Source organism: Bombyx mori, chromosome 19, assembly GCF_030269925.1.
Source record: "Bombyx mori chromosome 19, ASM3026992v2".
Lineage (NCBI taxonomy): Eukaryota > Metazoa > Arthropoda > Insecta > Lepidoptera > Bombycidae > Bombyx > Bombyx mori.
Window position 1 is genome coordinate 7,215,199 of NC_085125.1, and position 14,334 is coordinate 7,229,532.

General features: G+C 34.6%; 1 long non-coding RNA gene across 1 annotated transcript; it reads right to left on the reverse strand.

Annotated features, from left to right (window-relative positions):
* Positions 1–12,586: 12,586 nt before the first annotated feature.
* Positions 12,587–13,855, reverse strand: LOC134200620 (uncharacterized). The gene is made up of 4 exons (XR_009975614.1): positions 13,770–13,855; positions 13,347–13,439; positions 12,813–12,843; positions 12,587–12,689 (listed from the first exon to the last, which is right to left on the reverse strand). It is a non-coding gene; the product is annotated as an uncharacterized LOC134200620 (long non-coding RNA).
* Between the last annotated feature and the right edge of the window lie 479 nt (positions 13,856–14,334).

The window sequence follows — 14,334 nt, forward strand, 5'->3', positions numbered from 1 at the left end:
GCTAGTAGTAAAATATGTAGAATATTCATGCTGCGACCGTGATTTATCAAGTCGTTTAAGCGGAGTCGTGGCCATTCGTGGTATACTGGTGAAACAAGAGCGGTGTTAACGATTTTAGTATAATAATATAAACTGGAAACTGCTGTGTGTTGTAGATACATGTCACGACATCGGAACTTTATTTAGTATACAAAATGACAAGGCTTGTTCAAAAAAGACAAAGGATTATACATAGACCTATATAGTAGGATTATAAGTTTTATTAACGTTAAAAAGTGGTCGCTAAACATGGGACTAGCAATTAACAAAAGCAAGACCAAGCTGCTAGTCGTAGACCGCTTCTCATCCACTCAGCGTACGGACCTTTTGGCAGAATACGAGGCCGTGGACCAGTTTGTCTACCTTGGTTCTGTGATCACGGATAAGGGGAGCTGTGAGCCTGAAATACGCCGACGAATTTGAATGGCTAAAACAGCTATGACGCAGTTGAGCAAAGTTTGGAAAGATCGTAATATTTCGAATAGGACCAAAATACATCTTGTGCACTCACTGGTCTTTCCAATCGCTCTCTATGGAGCAGAAACATGGACCATAAAAGCAGCTGACCGAAACAGAGTTGATGCTTTTGAAATGTGGTGCTGGCGCCGCCTATTAAGGATTCCATGGACAGCCCACCGCACGAACATCTCGGTCCTACATCAGCTTAAAATGGAGAACGCTCAACGCCTGTCTGCCACCTGTCTGCAACGCATAATGCGCTACTTTGGCCACGTTGCCCGCAGAGGTGTAGACAACTTGGAACGTCTGATGGTCACTGGGAAAGTAGAAGGAAAACGTCCTAGAGGCCGGAGCCCCAAACGTTGGTCCGACCAGATCTCCGAGCAAACCAGCGGACCACTTAGCGCTGCACTACACCAGGCAACTGACCGGAACCGATGGAGGCTGACAGTCGACAAGCTAAAACGGAGTCACGATCCTCAGCAATGAGGGAGCGATGGAGAAGAAGTGGTCGCCCAGTAGACGAAATTCGACCATAATTATTACATAATTTAAATCATACATTTTAACATTAATAAGGTTCTACTGTCAAAGAATTTACCTTAATAGTCGCAGCATTCGCTAAGGCTACACTGTATTATAGACAAATAATCTTAATCTATGTATTCTCTATTTGACCACAGGCTATAACAACAAATAAAAGAGTATATTATTATATACGTGTGTGTGCCAAATATATGGTAGCGTGTATAATGTTTTTCTTATTGATTTAATGTACATTTTATTCATAATATTAAATAATAATTAGCATTCTGCACTTCTCTATATTCTCTATAATTGTGGGAAATTTCATACTCTTCCGTCTACAATTTTCGCAAAATGTGTTACATAGTTTTTGCTTCACGCATTAATATATAGATAAATTAAAACATAATATATTATATTATATAATCTCAAAACACAAAAAATGTTTGCGTTGTGCCTATGAACTCCGAAAATTATTTAACATCACATAGATTATTAGTTGCATCCACTCTTCTAATGAAGGCAAAAAAACCATACTAATTTTCTATGCAATCTAAGTAACATGTGACCTGCGATACAATATGAATTATTACAAGAACTCGTTTAAAATAAAGTAACTTAACACCAGGTAAGCTGTGAGATCGTCCACCAATCTAAGCAATAAAAAAAAAGGTAAGATTTGATACAATTTTGTTATAAAGGCTTAAATTTTATTGCTATTATAACATCTATTCATGACTAGCTGACCCAGCAGACTTCATAGCGCCTCAACCGGTAAATAAAAGACCTAAACTTTTGTATAAAATAAACTTAAAACAAACCAAAGGAATCCGTCCGACGGGGGACACATCAAAGGAAAAACAAAATTGTATTTTTTATTTATTTCCGAGTATGTATTTTCATATTTATGTACCTTTTAAACCTTCTCTGGACTTCCACAAATAATTAAGGACCAAATTTAGGAAATTTTAATTTAGGAAAAATTAGCTAAATCGATAGAGTTTTAGCGAGACTAACGAACAGTAATTCATTTTTATATAGATAGATAGATTTTCTTGTCAAATCAAAGGAGTAGTTATAGTTTTTTTTTTTAATGTTTAAATAGGTCATATGCTATTTATACACATGTGTAAATACCACAGGGCATGTTCGGTAAGTCGTCAAGGAGTGCTCTACTGTCACGGGCCGCTGAGTAACTTGCGTCACCAATGCTTCGACAAGACGTAATCTGGTGATAAATCACACGGTTTCTGGATTGGAATGAGATCATTGGCTCAAATCTATTCTAAATCAGTGACATTCCTAATTGCGAGATCGCGCGCGGAATTATCTTTGGATACAGATGTTTTTATTTTACGCGGATTCGAAATGGTGCATATATGTACGTAGATATTTTTTAGTACTGATAATTTAAATCATGACGTACCAATAGCACATTTTCTGCCGTGAAGCAGTAATGCGTTTCGGCTTGAACTGTGGGGCAGCCGTTGTGACTATACTGAGACCTTAGAACTTATATCTAAAGGTGGGTGGCGCGTTTACGTTGTAGATGTCTATGGGCTCCAGTAACCGCTTAACATCATATGGGCTGTGAGCTCGTCCACCCATCTAAGCAATAAAAAAACCCCATCTAATTTTCTACTCCTTGCATCGTGTTTCTCAGGGCTTAGGGTCGTGACCTTTACGGAGCACTATGTTCGGACTATGTTCCTCCATTATTTACTGTCCTCTGTGCAGAGGATAGCGACATTGATGATGGAGTCCAATCGTTTCCTTCCACTTTGCCGGTGAAGAGTACCTAGTTTTTCGAGATTATCACCCTTCTTCAATTTTTTTTAAATTTTCTATTTTACTCATTATTAAAAGAAATCGCATCTTTTGGTTTTCTCAAATATCACTTTATGGAAATAAATATTTTTAAGTACATAATATGTAGATAATTACTTGTTCTGATTAACCGACTGGTTTATCAGCATAGAACATGAGTCGTTGAAGCTACAAACTTGAAATATTATTTTTTGATTCCTTCTTATGTTCCAAGCATCCACTAAAAATGATTAAAGTAACATGAATGGTTGTAAGAAAGCCAGCCTTTTTTAAAGTGAGAAGCATGAAATTTCATGTACGTTCTGGTTACAAACAAAAGTGGTACTTTTTTCCATGTTTTTTTTTCTTTCTAAGCTTTATCTTCAAGGGAATGAATTAAAGTTTGAAAACTTATGTAGGAAGGAAGTATCACTTCTGAAATAAGAACCAACCAAATATTCAATATTTAGTGCACGAAATCCACATGCCCCCAATAAATGTCCTTACAAATGCGGCTACAACTACGGAGTGGCACTATCGTAGTCATTCCTGTTATGAAATTGAAGTTGATTGTGTTTTGGTAAAAATGATTAGCAAGATAATTTATCGATGCGTTTTCATTGAAATGAACAAACAATCCAAATTGAATATTTCTTGATTTTATCATAATAGTTGGATTGGATTTTGTGCCGAGTAGCTTTTAATTAAATATCCAACAAAAAATAACAATACCTTTAATATAAATCTACTAGCTGTACCCCTCCGCTTCGCTGGACATTTAAAATTAACATTATTATTTCTCACCCCCACAAAGATTCTCATCATTAACGCCCTCGCAACTGGTTTAGGGAGTCCAACACTCATATAAATATTAGACTATCCATTAAGTACATGTATTTTCTACATGGATACCAAGTTTCAAGTCAATCGGATGCATGGTTCAGTAGTTATAACGGAACATCCGTAAAAAACTACTGTAGATTTATATATTAAAGTATAGATGTAGAAACAAATTATTTTTTAACGTCACCAGTAAGTGGCATAATAGAAATTGTACTTTTTTTCAGCCCACACACGTCCACTGCTTGACATAGGCCTCCCCCAAGGTTCGCCACAAGAACCGGTCTCAATAACAATACCAGAAGTTGTAGGTCCATTATTGTTTTTGTATCTCGTCTACCGTCGCGTTTATGTCTAGACTAACGTTTGCAGTGCTGCTTACAGTATTTATCTGATGTTTATCGACATAAATCGTTTAACAGGGACAGGTTCAAGTTCAAATATTTAGTTCAAAGGTAAACGGACTGAGGCGCCGTATCCGCATCGTAAAATATTATGTCTATAATCTTTGCTACAGGTTTGCTGTAAGGATGCTTGTGCTAGCATTTCGCTATTTGTGTTTAAGTAATATTATTTTACTAGCTTACAGTTTTATAAATTTAAAATCGACTAAGCATGCTTACAACAAAGTAAGGATGCTTTTATAACGATCTCACGATTTAAGTTGCTATGTTTGTCTAGTCTAAGACATAGACAAAAAACATGTGTGGTGTTGTGGGACACCGGATAGGAACGAAGTTCCTTATTATAAAAATATTAATTTCAAGTTCTATTCAAGGTATAAAAAAAATAATTATTCGGGTATACAACATACATTTTTTATTATGATTTTTTATTGATAAAAATAAAAATAATCGGAAGGGTCAACCACTCTGCAGTGAAATGGAGCAGCCTCGGCATGGGGGAACCTCCTGCATGATCGTGGTATCTCCCACTCCTGGGAGGAGTGGATTTAGCAAGAGAAATACGAGAACGTCTATCAACTGTGTAACATCTCGTCACAGCGATTCAGGAATTGTTGAATTTACGTGCAGTGACATCTGTTGATAACAAACTAAATAGAAAAAAATCTTACGTTACGGACGTTTTTTCCCGGTTAGGGTACCCCACAAGCCACAAAGCTTACGAGTAGAAAAATAAAATTGTCTTTAGAAACGTATTGAGAACAAACAAACAAAAATTCATTATATCAATCAATAGCTGTAAGAGACGATACTAAGTCCGGCCTGCGAAGCAAAGATTAAATAATAGTTACTAGACCACACACGGTCGAGTAACGCGAGAACAGTGGTTTTATTTTAGTACTAACCGTATTATGGACGCCCGGTAAATCAGTACAAACAGTTCCGTTACGAATCCGGGCTACTTCACTTCACTAATTAACGATGCTTGACTTTCTATTTGCAGTTCACTTTTCAAAGATAACGGGGTATGAATCCTTACTGAACAAAACGGAATTTAAAATGGTTAAAGCCTTACGAAGTCTTGTTTTTTTTTTTTGCTTCTTGCTTTGATGGTGGACGAGCTCACAGCCCACCTGGTGTTAAGTGGTTACCGGAGCCCATAGACATCTACAACGTAAATGCGCTTGAGATATAAGTTCTAAGGTTTCAGTATAGTTACAACGGCTGCCCCACCCTTCAAGACGAAACACATTAGTGCTTCACGGCAGAAATAGGCGGAGTGGTGGTACCTACCCGTGCGGATTCACGGGAGGTCGTACCACCACTAAGTTAAATCATATTTATGTTAATTGTAATTCAAAGTATGTTTTTTTTTTAATTAAAAAATGCGTAAGTGAGGTGGACGAACTCACGAGTGTCACGCACTTTGAGATATAAAACCGAAAACCCAATTGAATTTTGAAACGGCTACCCCAGCTTTCAAACCGGCACGCATGATTTTGGTGTTTAATTTTTATTTTATTATAACAACATTTAAATATAGATTTTCAATACGAAAATAACGAACATATATTATGCTAATTTATTCGATTATCTGTATTTGAACAAACATTCTGTCCATCGCATAGCAATAAAAAAGAAGCTTACATAGACAATTTCTAATTGGAAAAAACATTAAATTCTCAGGCTAATTTTCTTAAGCTACTAAAAATAGTAATACTAAGGGCAATATAATTAAGTTTTCAGAGAAACTTTATTATGTCAATGCCAAAGAGGACAGAGCTGTTTTAATGTAGCATATAAACGGAACCTCAATAGATCGTTCGAGGTCGTAAAAAATGTAACAATCGTAAAACGCCTTCCTAACATTAATACGTTACAAAATTTAATTTGAAACGTAACTCGAGGGCTAGTGTTTGTTCTAACAAAACCACATACGATCAAATTAGAATTTATTTCACCGCGGCACAAAAGGTTTTAATTATACTAATTGGATTAAGTACTTAGAAGAATTTACGAGTTTAAAATGCAAATAATGTTCGAATGTTTTCACCCGCACGTATGTCCAAGTTCTAAGCTTGATTATTAATTTGTTTACTGAATAGATAAACGAGGTCTTTGTGTAAATGGCCGTTATATTAATTGAAGTAATTCGTCTCAATCGTTCGTTTAAAATTGGGGTTATTCCGTGGTTGCGTTCGAGCGTGCAATTCCCTTTTATGGTTTATGTTTTGGGGGTCTACGTAATATGAATATTTTCAAAACGATATAACAAGTAACTCATGTGAAATTGGAGCATTGTACACGAATTATTGTTACCTATTTGAAAATCACATTACTATAATAATTATCTAATAAATTCACAACAATTAGATTGTACCTATATTATCCATTTCACCATGTTCCCTATTGCCTGATGAGCAATTTTAAATAGCAATAAAAACAAATTAGGCAAGCACACAATTGTATACAAAACTGTTTCTGTTGAAACGTTTTTCCACTTTTTACGCCAACGGAACCCGCAAATACATTTTATAGGCACACGCGTATACTTTTTTATGACCAACGCGCTAAATGGACCACTTAATTTTTTTATTTGCACACCACAAAGTGATTGTGAAGTTCAATGATTTAGCGGTAGCTATGATGCAACTATACGTGACATCACGTCAATCATTGCTGGCGAATATCGGTTTTCTACCCCGAGAATCGTAATAGAAAAGTCAACTTTGGTGTGGGTTGTATGTGATTGATTAGAATTATTGTACCTTTTTTTCAGCTACTCCTTGACGTGTAGGTGAGCTAACGGGACTCAACCCGGGAGTGTGGCTAACACTGGATCTAGCAAGAACAGTGCTTCGCAGAATCTACCACCGGATCGGAAACGCGACCCTCCGAGAAGATCCGGCAAGAAACTCAGTGGGCTATTGTATCACAGTTGTTGGCATTTTAAGATAGTTTTTATAGAATAGATAGATACTTTAACTATTAATAAATACTGAGAATTGAGTCTGATAAAGTATTTTTTTAGGATAGAAACTTGAATTATAAAAGAAAGCGTTGTGTATTAAAATTACTTATTGATTAATGGTACACTTTCTAATATATAGAGTACAATTTTTACAGTAGAAAAAGCCTTGGCTGTGCTCCTGGCATTGCTGATGACCATAAGTGACGGTCACTACCATAGATAATACAAATAAATTAGTTATAGATAAGCTACTCAAGCACTGAAATAAAATGTTTACGGGCATCGGTCACTAGATGGCTACGCTTCGATTAGTTTCTCATTGTTTCTGTAGATGGAAGTAAGATATTATCTACCCTATATTTTATTTTTAATGAAGGATTTTGTAAATTTTCAGAAATCATAAATTGATAGAATTTAATCAATTTGTCTATACCAAATAAAGACTTGTATGATTTTTAATTTTTTTATTTACTGTGTTTAGTTATACAATAATTAAATATTTTAACTTTAACAACATATAAGCTTAGGGGCATCCACTACAAGATGTCGCTAGTGTCCATACAAAAAAATATGTCTTACAGTATATCGCAGTTTCAGGGCCATGGTGTCCACTTATCATCAGGTACTGACCGTATACTCATCTGCCTACAAGGGCATAAACAAAGTTGCACTCATTTGTTTTCCTACCTAAGCTGAGAGCCTTGAGAGGCTATTTCAGCGTAACCTTAACTAGTAGCTGAGGTGATTCTGTCCGCAGGATCGGGAATATTGCACTCATATTAAGAGCTCTAACTAAGATAGATCTGGGTCGGTTGTCAAAAGACAAAGCCATACACATCCATAAAGCAACGGTGCAATTCTGATAAACATCCGCACACTCCAAAGCTCTCTACCATAACTTACAAAAAATAACATCAAGCCACTTATAAGAGCTTAAGAGATAAAATCGTGCTTATTCTCTTGATAAGTAATTTGATGTTCTGTAAGGTTATCCACAACCTCGCAGATATGCGAGTTAAAAATAAAACGTTTAATTAAAATGTTATTAAAGACTATGTGCATTGAGTACATTTTTAAAATAGGTGAAAAATCACATGGCGTGCTTAAAAAATGACGTCATTATACGGCGTTTTGTTTATAAAGAAATTACTTTTTTTTTATTGCTTAGATGGATGGACGAGCTCACAGCCCACCTGGTATTAAGTGGTTACTGGAGCCCATAGACATCTACAACGTAGATGCGCCACCCACCTCGAGATATAAGTTCTAAGATCTCAGTATAGTTACAACGGCTACCCCCACCCTTCGAACCGAAACGCATTACTGCTTCACGGCGGAAATAGGCGGGGTGGTGGTGCCTGGTGGTGCCTACCCGTGCGGACTCCCAAGAGGTCCTACCACCAGTGATAAAATGACTGTAACATCCTTATTTTTGAACAGATTTCAAATTTGTTTTATCGAATGCTTCATTACCTATTATTTTAATTATCAGCATGGAATTTCTATCTATAAACAACAGCATCAATGAACTACATATGTATTAATAGCTAGATTGTATCGTGAAACTAGTTCTCTTACAGTTTGCGGTTTATTTTAATAGGGCTGTAGTTGTATTTCACAGATTGATACTATTCCACTTAATCGGCTGACCTAGTCTATTCGACAAAGAAAACTAAGCAACGAGAAATGAATGCAAAGCAAAGAGGAAATCAAATACGTACGATGATAAAATGTTTCCATTACAAATAACAAGAAAAATTACAAATAGTAATAAAATCACATCTTAAGGTATAAATTTATTTACTTTTTCATTATTCATCTTTAAATCGGATATTCACGAACGCTTATACATATTTACGTGTAATAGGTAAAATATATAAATATATTTTTTTAGGATTGTTCGTAAGCACTCTAGTCCATCCAATAAGATTAGATTACTTAATGAAATCATTGATTATATATTTCACTTGCTAATGAACATAGCAAATCTTTAATTACTATGTACTTTCACCGTTTAACTGTATGAGAATAATTGCCGTCACTGATACTTCTTAATAATAGTACTGAAATCATTGATTAAAATGACATAAAACCTATTTACATTTAGCTTTGATGTTCTAGAAGGTTAGTAAGAAAACAGTACGTTTACAGAAAAAAAGGGTGCGTGTAAGTACTTCTGTACGCGTGTAAGAAGTTATACTTTATTTTTATTAAAATTATTTCTTTTTTTATATTTAAATTTTAATCAATTTGAAAAAAAATCGATTAAACAACATCCTCAAACACGCATATTGGACATCCCTTTTCTTGACCTCGTATAAATTCGGTAATTCTCGGTACGGTTCGGAAAGTTCACTTGCGGCTATATTCAGACTCGCCAAGTTACGTCGGTCGTATTGTAATGAGCGATTTAGTGGGCAACTTCATTCTGTTAATTTTGTGTCACGGTGTGCGCGCATCGTAAAATTTCACTCTCATCAATTTTTCATAACGCGCCTAAAGAAGTATAACTTCAAAAAATTATACATATTATATTTTATTTTATACTAGTAAAACTCGTGCCGCTTCACCAGTTAATCTTTGATTGGACTTTGAGTTGATCGCTACCAAATTTCAAAAGATCACCTGCTAAGCCAATCTCCTATAAATTTCATCGAAAACAATCTAGTCGCTTGGGAGTAGGGAATACACACATCGCCTTAAGTAGACAAAATTGGCTCAGCAATTGTCTTAATCTCAGCTGTCATCCAGCTCAAAATCTAAAGAATATGAATCTTTAGCAGCAGTGAAGATATTAAACATAATGAATAAATTCATAACTGAAAACTTGTTAATATAATATAACAATATATTTTATAAATTCTAAATAACATATAAAAAAAAAAAAAACACTTTCAAATATATATTTTTCATTATAATCGACTGACAATGGCATAAGTGAATGTTTGATTTAAGTTTCTTGTTAATAGTGCCAGCCCTGGTAACTCGTAAACTACAGATGTAATCAAGTGTATTCACGCCACTGCATTTGAACTTGTACAGATACATCCTGGTTTGGTTATTGGTACAATGCTCGTTCATCGTAATTATGTTAACTGCTCAAAACGAAATTAATTTTCGATTTAACCAAGGAATGATTATTTATCCTTTTACCGTTGCAAACCATTCAGAGAATCATTAATTACTCATAATAACAATCATAATTAGTCATAACAATAAAAGGGCGTATCCAAAATTGCGCGTCTGTGCTGTTGATAGCTGAAAACCTTCTTTGCTGGACCTCATCCTATCATGCTTACCATAAAAATGATATGTCGTCTTCTGGTAGTAGGACCTGTTGTGAGTCCGCGCGGGTAGGTACCACCACCCTGCCTATTTCTGCCGTGAAGCAGTAATGCGTTTCGGTTTGAAGGGTGGGGCAGGCGTTGTAACTATACTGAGACCTTAGAACTTATATCTCAAGGTGGGTGGCGCATTTACGTTGTAGATGTCCAAAATGTAATTGCGTAAGATAATCTGAATTGGTACCATCCAACTTGCTGTAATGAAGATCGCCGACATGATCTAGGAGAGTAAGCTGAGATGATAATAATATGGTCACGTAAAAAGGAGGCCACCTGACTACCTCGGAAAATTGGCACTGCTGCTCGACCTCTCTGGTCGGAAACCTAGAGGAAGACCCAAGACAAGGTGGAAAGATTTATTGCTGAAGGACAAAAGGGAGTGCAATGTTGCTGAAATATGGGATTAATAACAAGGAAGAGAGAGAGAGAGAGAATCTCAATTGGTCCTAATTTAATCAACAAGATTGAACCTAAACAAATACATAAATAATCCATTTAAAAATACTTGTGAAACTTTTACATCAACAAATTGAGAAGAGAAATAATAATATATGTATAAGATATGATTATGATACTTTAAAAAAAAAACATTTCCTATCATTGTTCTTTAGTTTCTTTGGTACGTGCTAAAACATTTCTAAAGTGAAAGAATCGTTACTATAATACCAAATCCAATATCAAAGTTGATCGGGAATATCAATGAACAAGTCATAAATGCATTGAATTTAAATCAAAGATCATCGCCATCGTCGTATATTTAATAGCATTGTGTGGCGCCACAGTTTTCTGCACAATCCATTTAACAGTTACATTACTTCATGTCTTTATAAAATATAATCTTCTTAATATAAAATTCATTAGAATACACTAGTTAAATCAGTTTTGTATCATAATTATCTTAAACCTAATTCAACCTCATTGCATCAAAAACCATTATAATTGCACCAACCCGTAAAATATACTGCTTGTACAGTAAGTACGCCTTACTACGAAATAATAACGCAAAACAACATAATTTCTATTATGATAGTTGAATAGTATAACATTTTAATGTGAAAAAGTTGCCAATGTACCATCAACTGGTCTATCTATCTATCTGGTCATATCTGCCGGTAGTGTGTCGTGATATAAGCAAACAATACCATTATTAAACTTTTTTCTGATACAACATAAGTCTCAATTCGATTCGAAGGATATTGGATAAAAGAAGGGAAAAATATTTCAATGCAGTTGAGATAGCAACTTCTTATTTCGAGATTGGCTCTAGTATTTATTCACTCCACTTGTATATGAATTTTATTTGTGAAGTAAATCGATCGTGAGCTTTTTCATTTACCCTTTTGAGTAAAGCTAACCATCTTGAGACATGAGGTCGAAGCCTCAATCCAATTGCATAATGTTAATACCACCCTTCAAACCACAAACATCATTCAAAAAGTGGGGTGCGAATACCAATCGAAGCTATGTATTCAAAGGGAAAATATGAGTGTGATACTAAAATATCTTCAGGCGCCGCCGTAGAGACGCGAAAATAATTTCGCAAAATTTATGTCTCGGTCACGTACAGACAAGAATTTAACCAACACAGATCTAATATAGCTTAGAAATGGAATAATATAAATAATGTAAAGATCCTTTTTCTGATAACGTAGTAATCAAAGTGGAGGTATTTGCGCCCAATATGTACGTACCTTGCCACGGTTTTGATGTAAGAGCAAACTTGAAGTTTTGTACATAAATCAAACCTGGCTATAAAAACGTACATGTAACTTGAATAGGCGATGGTAGTGACCCATTAAGAGAGAGATATAGATAGATCAAGATAAGAATTAATGGGGATAGTAGTAAAAGTCTGAAGATAGGATTGTGCTATGAAAGGTGAAATCATTTATTTCAAACCTATATAATTGTATGGGCTATATCATATTTATTAGTCTTACACATTTTACGAATCTAATCCTAGAGATCCTTATTATGGAAATTGAACAAAAATTAATAAATCTGGACATGTCAGTGCTTTCATAGTTCTGAGTTTGTATCGTGGAATAAACACGGTCGTACCCCAGTTCTGATAATTAAGAAGCGTCTCATAACTCAAGCACATCGTACGACGGGGCTATGAACATAAAACGATTGACCCTAAAATATACAGGATGAGATGAATCATAATATTATTATGTACAAAAATAAAAAAAATGTTTATCAAATTTGTTTATTTCGCTTCCGTTAATCCTAACCGTATATTAAGTATGGAGCAGTTTATTGAGGATATCGCTGTGGATCGAGCTTGTTGGCAGACTGCTATGAACAGAAAAGTGGAGAATGAAGTTAAGATCAAAAATATAAACAATGCAAGAAGTAGGTAGTGGCTATTTTACAACAAAAAAAAAAGTTGAAAACCATAACAAAGTTGTGAGTGATTACCGGCTAAGAGATGCATGTTATGCAGCAATTTCTGAAAAAAATACAAAAGTCACATACCATCAAACTAGCTATTGCAAAGGAAAACTTTGTTTCATGTTATTTCCAAATTTAGCAAATAATACTCCAAAATGACTTCAGCGAAAAGGGATCGGCTATATTATATCAACTGCTCCTCTACTATCACTTTGAAAAGTAGGATTTCCTTCGTTCGAGATTTCAAATTAAAATTGACAACGGTGTCCCAAGTTACAAGGTGTGAAATTGTAGTTTTCACAAAATTAAATGATTCTGCACTGCAAAAACTATAATTTCATTAACTGTAGAAATCAATAGTGACTTTAGTGGTTAGTAAAAACACAATTAAGACCAACTATCAGTTTTAATTAGGTACCTAAGACTATTTATTTGCCACTTTTGCCTAAAGTAAAAAGCGAGTTGCTTATTTGAATACTGAAATGAAATGTTTATTAACATAAGTACTGGCGTATACTCAAAGCTTTTTAACTAAATTCATTTACTATATAAATGACTAACATTGAGTGGCATTTGAATGAAGTTTATTAAATAATTATATGGTTCACTCTTTCAACCACTTTCCTTCCTTAGTCCATTTAGAATTGAGTGTATCTGAAAAATCGACACGATCTCTGAATGACATTTCGTTAAATGGGGACCATAGAATTACATCTATAGTCCATCAATAAGCCTCCTTAACGTTTAATTTGATGGTAATTACATTAATAATGCGAAGAAATTACTGTCTATTTACTAGAAAATTATGAGAAAACCTTGACAGCTTATATATCTTATTTATATACTTTAATATGTTTTCATTGGATGTAGTCCAGACTTAAAATGAGAAATACTTTGATTTTTGGCCTTTTACTAATGAAAGCAAACTTGAGATGAACATTCTAGTGTACTGAAGTCTACTGAAATAGTCAAGCCACTGCTAACCATTAAGAGACATCTTCAAATCCTATATCCGTATATGAGCATGCAGTTTGATCCACTCTTAGTAAGATGATTTTTAATAGATTAGTCTGAAACCATTAGCAACAAGGTTTGCAAATTTGAAAGTTACCCTATTGAACGTATAAAAAAGATATGTCAATATCTGTGTCAATATGTTGCTGTTAAACAGTGCTCTAAAACATCACGTTTCATAACAAGTATCTATGTTATTAAAAGTTTGCCTTATAGTAAAATGTTGATGAGTGCTATTTATATAATAACACTTAGTTTTACTTTGTGTTCTACATCGCGTGATTGGACCGTGAAATTAAAATTTAGCACTTGCGTCTTGCAAATCCTACGTTCGAAATATTTTAATGTCCGTTCATGTCTTTTTGTATTTCTTTACTACAATCTTTTTTACAAAAACTTTTTACTCGAGCCCATTATTTATTGATGAATCTCACAAAAAAAAATCTAGCTTCAAATTTGTTACAAAGAACAATTGGAAATGTAGGAAATATTTCTCATCAGATCTAACGTAGATCATGTCTTGTTGAAAATTATT